Below are 21258 nucleotides of genomic sequence, written 5' to 3'. Positions count from 1 at the left end.
TTAATATGTAGTCCATTGTGAATGGAGATACAAAAACAGAAGTCCTAGAATATTACGATTACAAATACTACGCTAAGATCAGACATTTAACAACTGCAGCATTTTCAGACGAAAATGGAGATTTTAACACCACAATTAGTTTCTTGAGCGTTTGTCTTTTAAAGATTGTCATGGATGTGGATCACTTTTATATCCCTTTAGGTTTGCAGAATCTGTTACAGAAGCTAAAAGTAAGCAGATGAGAAAGGTTAGTTTTCAGTGCCTTTAGAGTGGAATCTAAAGCATCTTCTCCCAATTTTCTGTAAAGATTTCAGGGAATAATTTTCCTGTATCATCCATCAATCCCACTGATGACTCAGGGCCTCTGGGATCTCTTCCAGGTCTTCACATTGAATAATAGGACAAATGGGGCAACAATAAGGGATCTTGCTTGTCGTGGCTAAAATCATAGCTACCTATGACATTAGATTTTTTTTTATGGTATAGAATATAGTTGAAAGCTCCATTCACTAGTCTCTGGGATATGTGGTTTGTGTGTGTGTGTGTGTGTGTGTGTGTGTGTGTGTGTGTGTGCATGCACACGAGACGAGACTGTGCATGTGTGATTGTATAGTATAAATTCTTCCAGTACTGGGTCAACAGCTTAAACACTTAAGCTTTCAAGTGTTTGATAATTAATGTATTAGTAAGCTACTCATAGGTGATAAATCACCCCATTACACAGAATTTAAAACAATAATTTATTATTGATCACAGTCATATGGCCAGCTGGTGGTTCTGCAGATCTCAGCTCAGGTTGTCAGGTCTCTCTCTCATGTGTCTATGGCCAACTGTTGGTTACGAGGTAGCTTTTCCCATCTTAGCTGGGCTCTCTCTCCTGTGTATGGGGCCTCAAGTAAGACCTCTTTGCCAGTTTGGCTGTCCCGCACATCTCTCATATTCTAAGGGGCTCTACCAGTAATGTTCTTGATCGCAAAGCAGGAGGAGGGAGAAAGAACGTGTAAGACTCCAAGTTCTCTTGAGCTTTAGGTTTAGAACAAGCATATCATCCCTTCTGTCACATTCTATTGGTCAAAGTGACTTAAAGAGATAATTCACATTTACGGAGTGAAAAAAGTCTTCTTAATGGGAGGAGTGACAAAATCACATCACAAAGAATATAGATGGAGGGTAGCAGGGAGAATTGAACCATTTCTGCAATTTATCACAACATGGTAAATCTCCACATCATGTACAAACACAAGACTGGGATCATAATTAGAATAAGATGTATTCCATGTTTGTATAAATAAGTCAAAATATACTCTACTGTCCTGTATAAGTAAAGAGAACAGATAAAAAATATAAAAAATATAAACTCAAAATTAACGAGTGATTATTAAATATCTGCAAGTCTATCATTGTGCCCAAATTATTATTTCCATAGTAACTATTAACAACACTTTCTTTGCATTTGAAAATATCTCATGGATTGGATATTTTCAAAGAGGAATAATTCATAAGAATAAATGATGTTTAATCATAATATAGTGTCCATGAGAACACATCTTATAGACTTTCAACTACTGGGACTATAATTGTCCAGAGCCCCTAACCCCTCTGCTCTGAAAGCTGTTTCTGAATTTACACTGAAACCAGCCTTCCATGGACTGCTCCCAACCAATGACAACACAAGTCACACATAGCTAGGACAGATGTGATATGAGAGATGTGGGTCTCCTCTATGTCTGACTTTGTTTCAAGAACTTGACAGCTTTGGTAAAACTTCCTTGGACTACATAGTAGTCTCAGAGGTCTCTACCAACTCTCCCTCCCTGTCTCCTTCAGAAAGTCACATCATGATTCAGTGATAGCTCCTGCCTCTCCTGGTGCCTACCTCACCTCACCATTTTCTCTCACACAGCTGTTTTCTTCAATAAATTTCTTTTTCATTTAATCCTGTTTTGGCATCCAAAATGGACTTCTCATAGAATCTACACTGAAACACATTGATAACCATAAATTAGGAAAATTATAACAAAGGTTTCAAGTTGCTTTACAGATATGCAGAGAGAGAGAAAGAGAGACAGAAGAAATGTAAACATTTATCTGTGCGTCTATATCTCTTTATCTGTATATGGGAGAGTACGGTATGGGACATGTGCATGTGTATGTGTGTGTATATGTGTTTATATTCTTTTTGGTGGAAGCTATATAAAGAAAAGGTTTTTAGGGTCTGCAAGGTCTTAAAGAGTTCCTACGGGGTTCATCAGGGGGAGGGAGACAGGGTCATTTACTTCCTGAGTTTCTACTGTGTTTTTGACACACTTCCATATACAAAATATCCAGAAATTAGTGTATGCTTATTTCTTTTTCCTATAATTATTTCCTAGCTACTTTAGAATAGTTAGGCTCTTCTTTTTCCTGTGATTTGTATACTGGGTGTTTTTGTTACTGCTATTGTCTTTCTGCCTACTATCACTCATGAACTGATGTGACAGCTGTGTAATTCACCAAACTGTTGGCAGGCCTTAACAATCCAATAAAGCAATACTGACTAATTGGTCCTGCTCATAAAACCCTTAGGGAGACTGTTGGAAAACTGGATGTGATTGACTGGAATAAAAGAGAATGTTCAACCTGTTGAATAGTGGCCCAGGCTATTTGCTATAATTATGTGTGTGTGTGTTACACAGACCTTTGTTGAATCCAGTATATTTCAACAACTTTTTATCAACAGAATCCTTTCATATATAATCACAGTCCTCTTTAGACCTTATTAATATCACTGCATGAAGAAAGTGGAAATCCTTTCTAGGTGAATTGTAGAAAAGGTGATTCTGAGAATCCTTTAAGTTAAAAAAATTTTGTTAAAAACTTTGTTGAGATATAATTCACTTTTGGCACAGTTCACCCACTTAAACTGTAGAGTTCCATGACTGTTAGTATATTCATGGAGTTTACAACCATCACCACAATCAATTGTAGAATATATTCACTAGGTAGCCCAAAGAAAACTTCCATACCTATTATCTGTCATCCCTCTCCTTCCCTTTCATCCCCAGATTCCTAGGCAGCAACTAATATACTATGGATGTACCTATTCTGGACATTTCACAAAAGTGAAATCCTCCAATATTTCTTCCTATGTGACTTCTTTCACTTAACTTGTTTTCAAAGTTCATCTTGCTGTAACATATATTAATCTTTCATTTCTTGTTATTGTTTAATGTTATTTTATAGAATGGATATATCACATTTTATTTATATTCAGTTTTTAGTTGATGAACTTCAGGTTATTTCTACTTTTTGGCTATTATAAATAATGCTTCCCTGAACACTTATGTATAACTTATTTGTGTGAATATAGTTTTTCATTTTTTAGGCCCATACTAAGAATCAAATTGCTAGATTGTATGTTAATTCTATGTTTAATCTTGAAAGTAATTGCCAGGCTATTTTCCAAAATGGCTGCATCATTTTATATTTCCGTTATAAGGGTTTTCAGTTTTTCACATTTTTACCATTTTTTTTTCATTCTAGACATCTTAGTGGATGGATATGAAGTACCCTCTCATTGCAGTTCTGATTTGCATTCAAGTCAAATAGATAATGTGTTCTTCTGTTTATGCTGCTGTAGCAAAAATGCCACACATTAGTAATTTATAAGTAATAGAAATTTATTTTTTATAGTTCTACAGGTGAGGATTTACAAGATCAATGCACAGGGAGATTTGATATCAGGTGAGGACTCACTCTCTCTTCCCAAGATGGTGTCTTATTCCTGCATTTTCACATTTCAGAAGGCTGGAAAGAACTAAAAAGTCTCCCTCCAGCCCTTTTTATAGGGGTACTAATTCCATTTGTGGGGGAACCTAGTCACCTGCTCAAGGCCCCACCTCTTTTGTCATAGGGATTAATATTTGACATAATGTAAATTTTAGAGGGCAAACAAGCGTAGCAGATAATGTTGAAAATCTTTTCATGGACTTTTTAGTCATTTAAATATAATCTTTGCAAAAATATGTTTAGATCCTTTGCTCATTTAAAAAAATAGATCATTTGACTTTTAATTAATGTTATAATTATTTTTACATTATAGATACAAGTCATTTTCCAGATGTAAGGTTTGCAAATATTATCTCTCAGTCTGTGTGTGTGTGTGTGTGTGTGTGTGTACATGTGTGCATTTGCTTTCTTGATAGCATCCTTTGAATCACAAGGCTTTTAATTTTAACTTAGTTCAATTTATCTGCTCTGTTGCTGGTATGTTTGTTATGAAACAGGAACTTTTTAGAAGACCAATTCATTTATTTTGCCACTGGGAATGATTTGGTTTACTCACACTTTGCAGTGCAATTACACGTGGTGTCTCCCTAGCATGCTCTGTTAAGGATTCTGGAGCCAATTCCACACTTCCTGGGGAATAATGTTTGTTAAGGAAACAGGAGACCATAGTACTATGTATCCTTTACCTCATGCTCTCATGAGTGCTGATTTGTAAAACTAATATCAATAATAATAATAATTATTATAATTATATTACAAATAATTATGATATTTTCCTTGAGTCCCAAAGAGGAAAAGTTATGGCACATAGTTGGAACAGAGGTTTTATGAGGAGTAAAGCAAATCAGGGTGGTCTTAGTCCTTCTTTTTTTTTTTCCCCCTTCTGTTAGTTTTGCTTTCAATGTAATAGCAGTGATTTGTTTACTTGGGAAATTTTGAGGATGCCCTAGGCACTGGCGATGTAGTAAACTAGATGTGAGACCCACAAAGAGCGTGTGTTAATTGTTAACCACTTTACTTACATTTTTAGGTCCTTGACTCATGGATGGCAAACAGCAGTTTCTACATGAAGATCTTCAAGTCGTCTGGTCAGACTCCAACCTTCTACCTGGGTGGTAAAGGCATACCACCGTGATCAGTGTCTGACAAAGGTGAGGTGGAAGGGGAGATGGTGGACAAAATGCCCCAGGGCACTTGTGACAAACAAGTGTAATAGAATTAGAGCATGAGTGTCAGGAGTTGGTTTCAGACAACGGTTTCAACCAAATGCAGGTTCTGGTTTGTGGAAACTATGATTTTATCTGTTCTCAGAGTCACTCTAATCTTGAAACAGAGCCACCTTGACTATAGGTGGGCAAATTTTGAATGAGTGGTCTCAAAAGTCCTTTCCAAACCTATGCAAATGTAATGTCTGGTAACTTTTAAACTGAAATCTTAAAATGACCAAATAATAGTGGAATTACTTTCTGACAAATTCTATATTTCAAAATCCCTCTTTTTGCCAGCTCAAAATCCATAAGTACTAGTATTTTCAAGAATTAAAATAACTCACCCAATTAGTTGATGCCATTGTGTTACCATTGAATACATCCAGGTAGACCAAATCCATTTCTAAAAATGTCTTATAAGACTGAGAAGAAGGCATGGTCTTACATGAATACTAAAATTAAACAATTTTTGAAATCCTTTACTTAAACTATAGCTTGATAATGAATATTGTATTTAAACATTTTTACTTAGAATATTCTAGACTTTAATTCATTACTCATCAATAAACCCTTTTTTTTTTAAGCAACAGATTTTTAGCAGTATCTATATTTGACCAAAACATCCCATGGAGTGAAAAATTTGCTCAATTCCCCAGACTTCTACTTTTTTCTTATTTCAACAACTCTTTACTATTTTGATATGATGATATGCAAAGATTGACTATAGATTTTCCTTTGGATGAAAAGTTTGTGATTATGATGATACAACCTTAATAGCTCTTATAAGACTACACCCATCTTTCTTCTTTTGTTTTTATTGTTTTCCCCTGTTTTCAACTGGAGGTAATAAGATGGAACATGGTTGAACATTTCATGTTAAACTGGCTGGGTAGCCACAAACTAATAGGAAGATACATGGGTACTCAATTGTGTCTCTTAAATTTATACCTTTACCCACAGTCAGGAAGCTGTACAAGAAAATTAAAGAAGGGAAAGAGGCATTTATTTATCTACTTTTATCATCAGATTAATGGAGAGATATTTTTCCCCTAGTAAAGTACTTTCCGGTTTATCTGATCTTTATAGAATTCCATTTGGCATGTGGAATTGGAAATAAGGTAATTAACAAGTCTAGTTCCTGTGAAGATTGTTTCTTTTCTTTTTCTCTTCTCCTCCTCCACCTCCTCCTCATCCTCCTCCTCCTCCTCCTCCTCCTCCTCCTTCTTCTTCTTCTTCTCCTTCTTCTTCTTGTTTCTATTTCATGAGACATTGAGAATGCATTTTTGATCAAGAGTCAGTTATATGTCATAGGTTCACATGGAATCAGAGCCTAAGGGGTCCTGAATACCCCAGCTGGCAAATGTATATGCATGCAGAAGTGTAAGAGGCTTCTGAGAAAACGTACTTGCTATAACAATTTTTTTAAAAAGATGGTAAAACACTATTAGGATTTGTCATCTTGACTTGGACTTTCCTAGTTACAGTTAAGGTGAAGTCCAGTCTTCATCAAAATTGAGCATACGATGATGAGTTTTTTTTCTAACTTCTAATTGACCAAAAAAAAAATTTTTTTTTCTTGTCATTATTTAGAAAATAAATGACACAAGCAATAATTCCAGGTTTTTAGTGTCAAAGGGAGTTTTCAAGTGCTTAGCCTCTTAATTCTAGGTAAATCATAACAATTTAGTTTATTGAAAAATTCAGATTAATTTAGCTTGGCTTGATGACTGGTATATAAACTCATGATCAACTTTTATTTAATAAATGTTATTTGGTATAAAGGAAAACAGACTGTCTTAAATTTCAGACACCAGGACCTCAGTCATTAATTAGCAAGCCTGGAACAGTCTTTAGGCCTATGACATCAAATGTATAAATGGCAGGGTGAGGGACAAATAGGTAAGATTAAATGATTTATCAATTCCCTCTGCACAGAAATATCTACATAGTACAGAATTTTCTAAAGTTGCCTTGATTATTTTATATCTTTTGTCTATCATTAATTAGGAAATTTCTGAGCTTACCGAGATTATTTTGAATTTCCACTTTAATATGTGTTTATAATATTCATATAAAAGGAATGTAATCAGATTTTAAAATAGCTATTATGGTTCTAAATTACTACCACATACCCTACCTCTTTAAATTTGTGTTTTGGGGCTCCTCTATCTTCCAGGGACAGTTGAGTAAGGATTAAACTTTTAAAATTGACAAATGCTGATGAGAGAATGGAGAAGTGACCAGAGGCACTCAGGTGGAGCAAACTGCTGAAAAAAAGGATCTGCTTCGCTCTTGTCCTGTGAATTGATACCGCTTGGGCTTTTGTAAAACTGAATTCAGAGTCAGGCGTGATGCCATTGATATACTGCCAGGACTGTCCCTACCCACCCCCATGCAGCAGTGGGGACAAGGCCACTGAGCAAAGGTGTATGTTGGAAATGAAGAGAGAGGCTTGGATTATTTACTAAAATGACATTTTCAGCATCTAAAACCCTGACAGCCAGGTGATTTAACTTCCCCTTTGGAATCGTTGCCTTTCCTCTCAATGGCTCCCTATTACGCTCCCCCAGCTATCTCTCCCTAGCACAGATGGTAGTTCCGAAGATGTGCATGTAAGGAAAAGAACCCCTGGTGCTGTAAAAATAAGCAAGACTGTTTCCCCTCTGGATTTCTCTCACTAATACAGCCATTGCTGCTGTCATGTCCTGTTTTTAAAAGGTGAAGAACAGTCAAGGGAATAGTGATCATAGAAGGAGTCAATGAATAAATAATATTGTGAACATAAAAGTTTTTATGTGCCAGAGATGAGGACTTTTTCTTCTTACTTTTAAATGCAAGTTTAACTTTTCAGTTTTTAGTGATGATTTTCTTCTTGGTTTAAACATACACACCCACATACCCACATAGATATTCTTTCACATATCATTCAAGACATTCTTGGGACTGAAAGTCTTTTATTTCAAAGTCTACTGACACATTATTTTTCTCAAAAGAAGTTAATGACACCCAATGCATTTTTTATCATTTTGCTTATTTGTTTTTAATTACCTATCCCCGTAACTCATCATCAATTATCAACTGATCATTAAGGAATATGAATCTATAACCCAGCTGTTTTGCAAAGGGTGGAGATTATTGGTATATTTTTATGTTCTCTCACAAAGATTATAGATTTCAAAGATACTTTATAAAATACTTCAAAAATAGTGAGGTGGGTATTTAAAACAAAGCAAAACATACAAAGTCTTATGGGATTGATTGGGATTCTGTTTTTACTACTCTTATTTAGTTGAAGGTGTGGGCAGATGACGTATTACCATGATGCAGTGATATGGTTCTAACAGTGAGATTAGGTTGATTAGGATCATTGCTGTCCAGAGTTTCATGGCTTCTAAATATAAGGTAGGATTTGAAAATGAGGATAATGCAGAGGCTAAAGGTAGTTAATTTGACAAAAAAACTCTGATTTGGGATTTGCTACTATAAAAAAAAAGCCTTATTTTCATAAAAATCACCACTGTATACTTTTATATTTGAGCAGGTTTTAAAAATCTTCTTTTTATTCTTTTTTATTTTTACCTCTTATATTGCTAGGGAATAGTGTTTAGTAGAAATAACACTTTTTTCTTGTATAATAAAAATGATATTCTAGTTGTATCTTTATTTACAAGCTATTTACAGTGGGCATGCCATTTCACCTCTCTGTATCTTATTTTCTTAACCTATAAGACTGGGTAATAATAATTGTGCTACTTACTTCACAGATATGATGTGCCAAAATATATGTAGAATCCCAGGGTAGCTATAAAATTCAGTGGACATGTATGATATTATTAGTGCTGATGGGTTAGAACATCTTTATATGACTTCAGGTTATAATATTTTAAGTCTCTCAAAGGACATCGAGCAAGACTGCATTTAATCACAGCATCAATACAATTCATAATGACAATTTTTCTATAATGCATGTGTTGAGCATTGTGTATGAAGCTATCAGTAACTTCACAGGGCCCTAGGGAATCTCACATTAGTAAGAGATCATTTGACTCAAGATTCTCTGCCTCATTAGACTTACATTAAATCAGAGGATTGTAAGAAAAAAAAAATCTACTCTTTGATCAAGAAAATCAAATTCCAGCAACTTGCCACCTCTAAAATATTCCCAAGATTTTGGAGATGTTTACCTAATCCTCTCAGTTCTTTATTTGCCGCTCAAAAGCATCCTATTAAGGCAGGTAGCAAAATTTCTTAGTCAATGTACTAGTTTAAAAAATGTGTGCCTCCAAGAAAGAGAACTATTTTGAGATGTTTTATTTCCTATTACAGTATCTGAGTTATATTAACATCCAACTCTTGCTGAAAGCATTTTGGTACTTGATTGTCTCTTTGAATTGAATGATTTACCACATCTGTTTTTTGTTTTTTTGTTTTATGTATTGAAAATTGAACCCAGGAACACTCAACCACTAAGCTACATCCCCAGCCCTTTTTATATTTTATTCTGAAACATGATCTCAGTACATTGCTTAGGGCCTTGCTAAGTTGCTGAGGCTGTCTTTGAACTTGGATCCTCCTGCCTCAGTCCTCCTGAGTTGCTGGGATTACAGGCGCATGCCACCATGCCCAACTCACCACGTTTTTTTGAAAGCATACCCTTATTTGATAGTTAAGACTTTCAGGGAGCAAGCCTTACTGCAGAATTCCAGGAAAAAGGAGTAAAGGAAACAAGCAAGGGAGGAAGAGATGAACTAATTTCTATGTGCCAGGGGTTTACATTTGAAGAGCAATTTAATACTCTTGAAAGTCATATTAGGTAGTTTTTGTTTGCATTTTATAGATAAATTGTGCTTAGAAAAATTAAGCTGATAAAATCCTATAGCTAGTAATGGCAGAGACAGTAATCAAGCAGAAAAAGAAAAAAAATATTAAAGCACAGTGTTTTTGCACATGCCAATGGGACCAATACCCATTAATAGATGATATTCGGAGATTACCTAATATATTTAACTACATAGTCCTTTCTATGAGCAAGTCACTGTTTTATGTATACTAACTCATTTGATTCTCTTGACAACCCCATGTATAAGATACTATTATCAATCAAGTTTACAGAAGTTTACAGATTAAGAAAGTAAGCAGATGTTGGTAAAAATATTTCACAAGATTACTCAGAAAATATTGGACTGGAATTCAAATCCTAGTAATCTGTCTCTAGAGTCTATATTCTAGTTAACCATGCTTATTATTTTATATGTGTTATTTTTAATCTCCAGACCAACTTTATAAAGTAAGTCTTATTATTTAAAAAAAAAAAAAAAACAAAAACAAAAAACGAAACAAAACAAAACAAAAACCCCTCACTGTAGGTCCAGTAGCTTTCAGAGCTAGGCTAAGGTTCAGTTTTACTGTCTCCCATCTGGTGGTGTTCCAATACACCTTTCAGCTTCACTGAGTGTAAAGTGAGGGAGAGATATCATACAGTCTTTGTGTATTTTTTTTTCTAGCCCAATTTCAAAAGGAAAGAAAAAATTGTTTTGTTTTTTTTTCATGCCTTGTACTTATGGGAATTTTTATCAAATGGCAGAAAATTTAAGACAATGAAGAGATATTACTATTCTGATTATGATTGTAAAATCCAGAAGTATATGGAACTGAGTTTTCACTCTTTTCACCTGTTGGTTTTATATCATTGAAGAGATTTAACTTTCTATGTCTTCATTTGTTCATCAATGAAGTGGAAAATCATGATAGTATTTATGTCACATGGATTTGATTTGGTTTAAAGAAATCAATACTTGTAATGCACAGTAAATCCAAATATCATAATCATTCAGCAATTTTTATTAAAATATATAAAAAATCAAAAACAACCCCAAACTAGTCATATCTGTAGAATAGCACCAGGTTAGTCATTTACACAATCATTCACACACTAATTCACTCAATTGTTCAGAATTTATTATGCATCACAACATTAAAACACATTTCTTTGATGGTGATGAGAATACAAACTCTGAGCTTCCTTATTTCCCCATGACCTCACCTACAAAATATTTCAGAATCCAAATTCTTCCAGATGTTCTGCAGAAAGAGCAACTCATGTTCAAATAATATTGGGAAATTTTCTGGAAAGTATCTGTTTGCTGACTATTCATAGCATGCATTGATCATTAAAGAGTGAGGAGATTGGCATTGACCTATTATCTGTGTTTAAGTCAATATTGTTCCAGCTTAATTATTGAAGGAAACATTTTTTCTTGATATACCAAACAATATCCCATAAAATTAAGAGCAGACCAAACATAATTTGGTAAATACAATTTCTTTCCAAATACTCTTTTGTATTTGTTTCTGTTCTTTTCTTAATGTGGACTTGAATAATTTCTTCTGTTGATTAGGGAGGATATTATTATCTGGGGCACTTAGTATGTGTTTGCTAAATAAAAATCAAACTACTTGCCACAATTGTCAGAAAATTTGACTCTTTGTCCCTCATATAGCTATCAACCTATAACTGTATTTTAAATAAATGATAGCTTTTATCTGTTAACAAAATATGAGGAAAGAAAAATGGAAGGAAAATAAGGGCCTTAGGAGGAAAAAATTGGAATATCTTTCCTGACATTGTACTACTACACTCTGCCAACTCTTAAATGATTTTTATTAATTACTAAATCACTTGATTGTAAATAGAAAAACACAATTCTACTTAAAGAAAATGGGAAAATTGTTATAAGGATTTTAGACCACACACAAAATTGAAGGAAGAATTTAACACTGAAGATCTCAGAAAGAAGCTGGTGGTACATGCCTATAATCCCAGCAGCTGAGGGAGGAGGATCCTGAGTTCAAAGTCAGCTTCAGCAAAAGCAACTCAGTGAGATCCTGTCTCTAAATAAAATACAAAATAGGGCTGGGGATGTGGCTCAGTGGTTGAGTGCTACTGAGTTTAATCCCTGGTAGCCCTCCCCCACAAAAAAATAAAATAAAACAGAACTCAGAGAGGAAAGCAATAATCATAGTCTTCCTTGGACTTCTGTATCAAAAGGTTAGACATTTCTGGGTAGTTGCTGTTAACAGGATTAATCTTCTGACTGTCAGTTTCTTTTTCTTTTATGATCTAAAATATGACATTCCCTGAAAAAAATTTGACCATTCCAACTAGTTCAGAACTCTTCCCTTGGATCAATCAGTTCTAGCCAAGGAACAGGGTACACTATTAAACTAGCTTAAGGCATTGTCCTTGGAAGAGATCAACACACTGGATACTGATATGGTGAATGCATTTTTATCAATGTCTACCTGCAAAGATAACAAAAGAGTTCAGTTTAAGTTCAAAGGACAGCAGTGCACATTCACTGTCTCATCCAAAGACTATGTTAGTTCTTCTATCTTTGGTCCAAAGAGATCTTTATCACCTTTGGAACAAGTCATCTAATATTGCTGAAGTGATGCCTGTGGGTAAGAGAAATCCAGAATAGTAGCTTATGATGAAGGGAGGGATAAATATCAATTTCAAGTTCAAAAATGGTTGTTAATTGCAGATTTTTAAATTGAGACTTTTTATGAATTGCAGCTGACTACTGGAAGTCTCTGTGGTAGACTAGACTTGAGTACATCTGGTTGAAATAAGGGTGAACTTTATCTAGCATTTTGTATGTCCTGTTTCACATCTTCTCAGTCCATCGTTTTAATCCAGGAACTGCAATAACTGTTACATGAAGATGCAACTCTGACACCTCACCTTATCTCTACCATGGATCTGTTCCTTTCTGCCCCAGGACTTTTCTGCTACTATGAGGGGTAGTGGCAGTTCTCCTCTCAGCCAATCTAAAAGCATTCATTGAAGGATTTAATACTCTTAGAACAACTACTAATCAGGGAATGATAGTGGATAAATATTACTCTCTTTCATGTCATGGGTAGACAGTATTGAGGCATATTCTGAACTTCCCATCAGAAGGACAGAGCCTTCTGAATAATAATATTGTTTATAGTGATAAGCAGCAAGCAGTGCACCCTTCTATTGACTTTTCTTTTTTTTTTTTTTTTTTTTTGTGTGTTTGAATTCAAGATCTTATTTTTTTTTTCTTTTTTTTTATTGTAAACAAATGGGATACATGTTGTTTCTCTGTTTGTACATGGCGTAAAGGCATACCATTTGTGTAATCATAAATTTACATAGAGCAATGTTGTTTGATTCATTCTGTTATTTTTTTCCCTTCCCCCCACCCCTCCCACCCCTCCCACCCCTCTTTACCCTCTATACAGTAGTTCCTTCCTCCATACTTGCCCCCCTCCCTAACCCTAACTCTAACCCTTCCCTCCCCCCCATTATGTGTCAACCTCCACTTATTAGCGATATCATTCGTCCTTTGGCTTTTTGAGATTGGCTTATCTCACTTAGCATGATATTCTCCAATTTCATCCATTTGCCTGCAAATGTCATAATTTTATCATTCTTTATGGCTGAGTAATATTCCATAGTATATATATACCACAGTTTCTTTATCCACTCATCAATTGAAGGGCATCTAGGTTGGTTCCACAGTCTGGCTATTGTGAATTGAGCAGCTATGAACATTGATGTGGCTGTATTTCTGTAGTATGCAGATTTTAAGTCCTTTGGGTAAAGGCCAAGGAGTGGGATAGCTGGGTCAAATGGTGGTTCCATTCCAAGTTTTCTAAGGAATCTCCACACTGCTTTCCATAGCGGCTGCACTAATTTGCAGCCCCACCAGCAGTGTATGAGTGTACCTTTCTCCCCACATCCTCGCCAACACCTGTTGTTGCTCGTATTCTTGATAATCGCCATTCTAATTGGGGTGAGATGGAACCTTAGGGTGGTTTTGATTTGCATTTCTCTTATTACTAGAGATGTTGTACATTTTTCCATATGTTTGTTGATTGCTTGTAGATCTTCTTCTGTGAAGTGTCTATTCATTTCCTTAGCCCATTTGTTGACTGGACTGTTTGAATTCTTGGAGTAGAGTTTTTGAGTTCTTTATAGATTCTGGAGATTAGTGCTCTATCTGAAGTATGATTGGCAAAGATATTCTCCCACTCTGTAGGCTCTTTCTTCGCATTGCTGATAGTTTCCTTTGCTGAGAGAAAGCATTTTAGTTTGAATCTATCCCAGTGGTTGATTCTAGCTTTTATTTCTTGTGCTATGGGAGTCCTGTTAAGGAAGTCTGATCCTAGACCAACAAGATGAAGATTTGGACCTACTTTTTCTTCTATAATCTGCAGGGTCTCTGGTCTGATTCCGAGGTCCTTAATCCATTTTGAGTTTAGTTTCGTGCATGGTGAGAGATATGGGTTTAGTTTCATTCTGTTGCATATGGATTTCCAATTCTCCCAGCACCATTTGTTGAAGAGGCTATCTTTTCTCCATTGCATATTTTTGGCACCTTTGTCTAGTATGAGAAAATTGTATTTATTTGGGTTTGTGTCCGTGTCCTCTATTCTGTACCATTGATCTACCTTTCTATTTTGGTACCAATACCATGCCGTTTTTGTTACTATTGCTTTGTAGTAGAGTTGAAGATCTGGTATTGCAATACCCCCTGTTTCACTCTTCCTGCTAAGGATTGCTTTAGCTATTCTGGGTTTCTTATTCTTCCAGATGAATTTCATAATTGCCTGCTCTATTTCTGTAAGGTACGTCATTGGGATTTTAATTGGAATTGCATTGAATTTGTATAGCACTTTAGGTAGTATGGCCATTTTGACAATATTAATTCTTCCTATCCAAGAACATGGAAGATCTTTCCATCTTCTAAGGTGTTCTTTAATTTCTTTCTTTAGTGTTGTATAGTTCTCATTGTAGAGGTCTTTCACCTCTTTTGTGAGATTGATTCCCAAGTATTTTATTTTTTTCGAGGCTATTGTGAATGGGGTAGTTTTCCTAATTTCTCTTTCTGAAGATTCATCACTTATGTATAAAAATGCGTTGGATTTATGGGCATTGATCTTGTAACCTGCTACTTTACTGAAATCACTTATGAGTTCTAAGAGTTTTCTGGTGGAATTTCCAGGTTCCTCTAAATATATAATCATGTCATCAGCGAACAGGGATAGTTTGAGTTCTTCTTTTCCAATTCGTATCCCTTTAATTTCTTTGGTTTGTCTAATTGCTCTGGCCAGAGTCTCAAGAACGATGTTGAATAGAAGTGGTGAAAGAGGGCATCCCTGCCTTGTTCCAGTTTTTAGGGGGAATGCTTTCAGTTTTTCACCATTTAGAATGATATTAGCCATGGGCTTAGCATAAATGGCCTTTACAATATTAAGGAATGTTCCCACTATCCCTATTTTTTCTAGTGTTTTGAGCATGAAGGGGTGCTGTATTTTATCAAATGCTTTTTCTGCATCTATTGAAATAATCATGTGATTCTTGACTTTAAGTCTATTAATATGGTGAATTACGTTTATTGATTTCCTGATGTTGAACCAACCTTGCATCCCTGGGATGAAACCCACTTGATCATTGTGCACTATCTTTTTAATATGTTTTTGTATGCGATTTGCTAAAATTTTGTTGAGAATTTTTGCGTCGATGTTCATTAAGGATATTGGTCTGAAATTTTCTTTCCTTGATGAGTCTCTGTCTGGTTTAGGTATCAGTGTGATATTGGCTTCATAGAATGAGTTTGGGAGGGTTCCCTCCTCTTCTATTTTATGGAATACTTTGAGAAGTATTGGAATGAGCTCTTCCTTAAAGGTTTTGTAGAACTCGGCTGAGAACCCATCTGGTCCCGGACTTTTCTTTGTTGGTAGGCTTTTGATGACTTCTTCTATTTCAGTACTTGAAATTGGTCTATTTAAATTGTTTATGTCCTCCTCATACAGTTTAGGCAATTCATATGTCTCTAGAAACCTGTTGATGTCTTCGAAATTTTCTATTTTGTTGGAGTATAGATTTTCAAAATAGCTTCTAATTATGTTTTGTATTTCCATCCTGTCTGTAGTGATATTTCCTTGTTCATTCCGAATTTTAGTGATTTGGGTTTTCTCTCGTCTTCTCTTTGTTAGTGTGGCTAAAGGTTTATCAATTTTGTTTATTTTTTCGAAGAACCAACTATTTATTTTGTCAATTTTTTGTATTGTTTCTTTTGTTTCAATTTCATTGATTTCAGCTCTGAGTTTAACAATTTCCTGTCTTCTACTACTTTTGGTGCTGTTCTGTTCTTCTTTTTCTAAGGCTTTGAGCTGTAGTGTTAGGTTGTTTATTTGTTGAGTTTTACTTCTTTTATTAAATGCGCTCCATGAAATAAATTTCCCTCTAAGTACTGCTTTCATAGTGTCCCAGAGGTTTTGATATGATGTTTCTTTGTTCTCATTTACCTGTAAGAATTTTTTAATTTCCTTCCTAATATCTTCTGTTATCCATTCATCATATAATAGCATATTGTTTAATCTCCAGATGTTGGAATAGTTTCTGTGTTTTACCCTTTCATTTATTTCTAACTTCAATCCATTATGATCTGATAGAATACATGCTAGTGTCTCTATCTTCTTGTATTTGCTAATATTAGCTTTGTGGCATAATATATGGTCTATTTTAGAGAAGGATCCATGTGCTGCTGAGAAGAAAGTGTATTCACTCTTGGTTGGATGGAATATTCTATAAATGTCCGTTAAGTCTAAATTATTGATTGTGTTGTTGAGATCTATGGTTTCTTTGCTCAATTTTTGTCTGGAAGATCTGTCCAGTGGTGAGAGCGGCGTGTTAAAATCACCTAGTATTATTGTGTTGTGGTCTATTTGGTTTCTGAAATTGAGAAGGATTTGTTTGACATACATAGATGAGCCACTGTTTGGGGCATAGATGTTTATGATTGTTATATCTTGCTGATTTATGCTTCCCTTAAGCAGTATGAAATGACCTTCTTTATCCCTTCTGACTAACTTTGGCTTGAAGTCCACATTATCGGAAATGAGGATGGATACTCCAGCTTTTTTGCTGAGTCCATGTGCATGGTATGTTTTTCCCCATCCTTTCACCTTTAATCTATGGGTATCTTTTTCTATGAGGTGAGTCTCTTGCAGGCAACATATTGTTGGATCTTTCTTTTTAATCCAGTCTGCCAGTCTATGTCTTTTGATTGATGAATTCAGGCCATTAACGTTCAGGGTTATTATAGAGAAATGATTTGGTTTCCCGGTCATTTGGTTCATTTTTAAAATTTTGTTTATTTATTTGTTTGACACAACTTGTTTCCTCCTTTATTTGACAATTCCTTTAGGATAATTCCTCCCTTTGCTGATTTGCTTCTTTGTTTTTCATCTCTTCCTCATGGAATATTTTGTTGAGAATGTTCTGTAATGCTGGCTTTCTTTTTGTAAATTCTTTTAGCTTTTGTTTATCATGGAAGGATTTTATTTCATCGTCAAATTTGAAGGTAAGTTTTGCTGGGTATAAGATTCTTGGTTGGCATCCATTTTCTTTCAGGGCTTGAAAAATGTTGTTCCAGGACCTTCTAGCTTTTAGGGTCTGGATTGAAAAATCTGCTGATATGCGTATTGGTTTCCCCCTGAATGTAATTTGGTTCTTTTCTCTCACAGCCTTTAAAATTCTGTCTTTATTTTGTATGTTAGGTATTTTCATTATAATGTGCCTTGGTGTGGGTCTGTTGTAATTTTGTGTATTTGGAGTCCTGTAAGCCTCTTGAACTTGGTTTTCCATTTCATTCTTTAGATTTGGGAAATTTTCTGATATTATTTCATTGAATAGGTTGTTCATTCCTTTGGCTTGTTTCTCTAGGCCTTCCTCAATCCCAATAATTCTTAAATTTGGCCTTTTCATGATATCCCATAGTTCTTGTAGATTCTGTTCATGATTTCTTACCATCTTCTCTGTTTGTTCAGCTTTGTTTTCAAGGTTAAATATTTTGTCTTCAATGTCTGAGGTTCTGTCTTCCAGGTGTTCTATCCTATTGGATATGCTTTCTATGGAGTTCTTAATTTGGTTTATTGTTTCCTTCATGTCAAGGATTTCTGTTTGGTTTTTTTTCAATATCTCTAACTCTTTATTGAAATGATCTTTTGCTTCCTGTATTTGCTCTTTTAACTGTCGATTGGTGCGATCAATCAATGCTTGCATTTGCTCTTTCATCTCATCATTCAATGCTTGCATTTGCTCTTTCATCTCCTCGTTTGCTTCTCTGATCATTTTAATTATGTACATTCTGAACTCCTTTTCTGTCATTTCTTCTGCCATGCTGTCATTGGGTTTTATTGATGTAATATCTAGATTTGTTTGCAGCATTTTCTTTCCTTGTTTTCTCATGTTGTTCAGATATCAGTGGACCGCTGAGATATTGCAGATTTCCTCTGTTGATTTACAATGACCCTGAAGATTTCTATATATATCCCCTCTTAGCCTTCAGTAGGCTGAAGTCTTGGAGGAGGTTGATAATGCGGTGCTCCACAAGGAAGCTGCCTCTCTAGGAGTGGTGGCCTTCAGGTGGGGTATAATCCCTGCTAGTGGGCAGAGGTGCCTCCACTTGTTGACCAATGGTCATCCAAAGGGGACCTAGGCTGTGGGCTGAGGCAAGGCCTGTTTGGGCCTGAGTCTCTGGTTTTACCGTCCTTGTGGGAAACCTCACCCAGCAGGGAAGACTCACCCGGTGGGGAGGTCTCGCTGGTCAGTTTTCTCCTAGAGGTTCCCCTCAATTTACAGCTACTGCCTGGGCTGGGCTGCCTTCCTCTGCAAAGTTTCCAGGGGCCCGGCCCTACCTCCTGGGCCTGGGAGCCTCACCCTTCGCAGATGAATCTCCTTAGGCTGCCCCTCCTCAGAGAATTTGCCCATAGGCCTGGAACCTTCGCTCCGCCCTTAGCCTGTCTCTGTGCGGCTCTTCCACCCAGAAGCCTCCTAGATCCTGGGACCCCGTTCTGCACCTAATCGCCTGGCTGCGTGGCCCCTCCTCTGAGGAGCCACCTGTGGCCCCGAACAATTGCTCTGAGTCCCAGAGACCCGCCACAGGCCTCTTCCTCCAGCCAGCCGCCCAGTATGCCGGTGCGGTCACTAGGAGTCCAAGAAACTCACTTCGTGCCTCCTCCTCCCACCAACCACCCGTAGCCCGGGGCAATCAATCACTCCGAGTCGAAGTGACCCTGCCCGTTCCTCCTCCTTCTCCAGATAACCCCCCGGGTGTTCAGGAGCAGTCCCTCTGAGTGGCTCTGAATCCACGTGACCCGCTGCACGGGTCCTCTGGGCAACCGCCCGGAGCTCTGGTGTGGTCCCTCAAGACCAAGCGTCCCACCACGCTTCTCCTCCAGGCAGCCCCCTGTGTTCAGGAGCTGTCACTTTAAGACCAAACAACTCACCACTCGCCTTCTCCTCTGAGCAGCCGCCTGGAGCGCTAATGCAGTCACTGCGAGTCCAAAGGACCCGCCGCGCTCCTTCTCCTCCTTCTCCTACTCCTCCGGGCAGGCCCCGGGGTTCAGAAGTGGTCAGGGTCCAAACAGCTCGCCACGCAGCCCCTTCTCTGGCAACCGCCTGTAGTTCCCGTATAGTCACCCGAATCCAAGCGGCTGCTCCTCTTCCTCCTTGTCCTCAGGGCAGGCCCCGGGGTTCAGAAGCGTCGTTCTGATTCCAAACAGCTCGCCGCGCGGCTTCTCCTCTGGCAACCGCCTGCAGCTCTGGCGCAGTCTCTCTGAATCCAAGTGGCCACGCTCCTCTCCTCCTCCTCAGGGCAGGCCCCGGTGTCCTGAGTCCACACAGTTCTCCCCGCCACTCCTCCCCCGGGCAGCCGCTGGAGCCCCAGTGGCTGCTCCGAGTCCCAGCGCTGTGCCGAGCGGCCTCCTCTATGGCGCTCCAGCGGGGGGAGGGGCGTCTCGCCGGCAGTTCTACTTCACAAAGTTTCCTGCGTTCCGGGACCCCCGTCCCATCCGGGATGCCCCCCCAGGGGGTGAGAGTCACCCGGCTACTTTGAGTTGGTCCCAAGCGTCTCAATATCTCCTCTCTTGAATCCTGAGTTCTGGAGCAACACGTAATGCAGCCACCCTCTAGGCCGCCATCTTGAAAACCTGACTTTTCTTTCTTACCTGTTCCACTCTTACACTCTTTGTTTCCTTGAATAATATAACAAACCACTGGCATACATGTACTTGGTTTAGGTTCTGTTTATGTGGTAATCTAAGGTAAGATATTTGCTCACTTGATATATAATAAACAGGTAAATGAGAATAAATGGGGTGAAGGGATTGATCAAAAATGAATGTCCATATATTAAAAATAAAAATCTTTGATCCCTAAACCATTTTACCTGGATTATATTGCTAAATATGAGTTAAAAAATAGTAACTATTTTAGAAAATGAAATAAGATAATATCTTTAAGTACTTTGGGTACGTAATTTCTTTAATGGAACACAAAAAAAATACCAGCCAGAAGTATAGGATTTACAGTTAAAGTTAATTTATTGGTTTATTGAAAAAATTTAAGTAAACAAAAGACAGAGTAGGATAAGATATTAATAATACATATATCTTACAAGGAACACATAATCAGAATATGTAAGAAAATCCTACAAAACCAAAAGAAAACTCAGTGTTCTTAAATGGGTATAGGTACTTCATCATTGGATTGGGCTCTGTCTCCTTTTAGAATATAATTATATTCAAGATTATTAAAGCTTTTTATAAATAATATATTTCTTGCTGAATCAGGAGGATCACATGTTCAAAGTCAACCTCAGCAACTTAGCAGTGTCCTCAGAAATTTAGTGAGACCCTGTCTCAGAGCAAAGAAATAAACAAAACACTTGGGGATACTGTATCTCAGTGGAAAAGCACCCCAGGAGTCAATACCTAGTTAAAAAAATATGTTTCTTAGAATAATCATGAACAAGTGTACAGGGAGCTAGGGGCGGACAATAAGAAAGACATGGGCACCTGTATAGGATCAAGTTAGAAAAATATGGAAAGTCAAAAACACACAATTTGTGCTTCAAAATCTGCTGATAAGTAAGCATTTAGTTATCTTCTTAAAGAGCAAAATGTGTTTAATTTTGCTTGCTTGGGACAGTTGGTTGTAGATGAATGCGTAGAGAAGATTCTTTAGCATATACAATGAGTCCATTGTATATTTCTGGAATCTTTATGATTTTTTTAGATTATTTAGTCCACTTATTTTATTTCATAATTATTTAATGAGTGTCTAATATAACCAGACATTTTTAGGGGTGCTAGGGATAAAATAGTAAGTAGATATATGTAGTAATATACTTATGAAGTCGACGATGGATGGGACAGTCAGATAAGTAAAAACAATTGAAAG

The sequence above is a fragment of the Sciurus vulgaris genome, assembly GCF_902686455.1.
Source record: "Sciurus vulgaris genome assembly, chromosome: 4".
In the NCBI taxonomy this organism is placed as follows: domain Eukaryota; kingdom Metazoa; phylum Chordata; class Mammalia; order Rodentia; family Sciuridae; genus Sciurus; species Sciurus vulgaris.
Note: the sequence above shows the minus strand (reverse complement) of the source record.